Source organism: Triticum dicoccoides, chromosome 1A (assembly GCF_002162155.2).
Source record: "Triticum dicoccoides isolate Atlit2015 ecotype Zavitan chromosome 1A, WEW_v2.0, whole genome shotgun sequence".
NCBI lineage: Eukaryota > Viridiplantae > Streptophyta > Magnoliopsida > Poales > Poaceae > Triticum > Triticum dicoccoides.
The window spans coordinates 586,896,790-586,898,620 of NC_041380.1; positions in this window are offsets into that span (position 1 = coordinate 586,896,790).

Here is a 1,831-nt window from a genome sequence, read left to right on the forward strand (position 1 = left end):
GACATGAGCTGGCTTTTGGGCGTCGTGTTGTGCTGAAAAATTATATAACACTTCATAAATTCCTGAATATATTTTTGAGTTCAGGAACATTTTTCGAATTCACGAAAAATATTTGAATTCGCCTAAAAAAATCTAATATGTAATCAGATTTTAAATTCAGCACATACATTTTTTAGAATCTGAGAACATTTTTAAAGTTTGCAAAAAATTATATGAATCCACGAACAGTTTTGGAATTCGCAATTACTTGTTGAATATTTGAACATTTTTTGAATTCTCCTCGTACATATTATGAGTCTGCAAATATTATTTTAATATGCCACGTACATTTATTGAATTCACGAACATTTTTCGAATACATGAACATTTTTCTATTTCCTGAAGATTCTCTGAATCAAATTTGAATTCCCAAACATTTTCCGAATCTATAAACTTTTCTGAACACGTGATTTTTCTAATTAATGAACATTTTTTGAGTTGTGACCATTTTTGAGAATTTGGGAACATTTACGGACAATTTTTGGAATCCACGATGTCTTTTCTAAATTGTTGTGTTTTTTCAAACCGCGAACATGTTTTGAATCATGAACTGTTCTGGAATTCATTTTTTTAAGTCCCAAACTATTTTTAAAATGCTCACAAAGCGTACCTTTTAGTGTAGGATGAACTAATTTTTCATGTGGAGTGTACGAAACCTAATTTTAACATACGATTAACATTTTTTGTATGAAATGAACTTTTTTTAATGTATGGTGAATTTTTAAAAAGTAGGATGAACTATGTTATAATATATGCTGAAGATTTTTTCTATATGTAGTGAACTCAATTTTTTTGTTCGGTGAGCTGTTTTGAACATACAATGACTATTTTGTTTTATAAAAAACTGAACCTTTTTTAATATACAATGTACTTCTTCTTTTTCATTTTTTAGTTCGTGGTTTTTTCTTTTAAATCACAAACTTTTTCTGAGCTTTGAACGTTTTTGGAATTCGCAAAGATTGTTTTTGAAATGCATGAACATTTTTTAATGTGGATATTTTTCAAACTGACAAACATTTTTGAATTCACAAATATTTCTTAATTGGCAGCTATGTTTCAAATTCATGGCATTTTATTGTTCAAGACTAGTTTTTAATAAATCCAACGAAGTAAAATATTCTCAAATATTGGGGTGTTTTTAATATATTTTGTAAACATAAATAAATAACGGGAGCGGCGTTCTGATTCCCGGGCTCATGTATAAAATATTGGTTGTGAATTAAAATCATTAAAATACAAGAAAATTCAAATAAAAACGAGTTATTTTGTGGAGAAAGATGCCTGAGTGCATGATGTCCATGCCGAATTTTAGAGCATTTTGATGTCTTAGTAGTTCTTAGCAGAAAAGAGAAATTTTGGTTCGGTTAAATTTTTTACTGTTTGTGCACTCTTCAGTCCCGATTGTTTTTGAAAGCTACTAAGATGTCCAATTGTTTTAAACTTTGTCATGCACCTCACATACTCAAACATCTTCCAAGCAAAAAAATCAGATATTTTTAAATTTTTGTAGTATTTTTTTCCCGAATTTACTGTTCGCTTGGTGCAGATGAGCCCGGGCTCCGAATTTGATATTTGCTATATACCCCCGAACCTTATATATCTAGAAAGGGAGCGAGTCTATCAAACAACGAACCTGGAAAAAAAACATAACTTCTTGTGTTTCTGTAGCTTCGGTCAGGTATTTCTTACGTTCCTCGCGTGGGCTGGCACTGAAGCCAGCCTGTAGACAGCCCTGCCTTTTTCTCTGTGTTTTTTCCAGCTGTTTCCTTTTTCGTTTTTGTGTGTGTGCTAG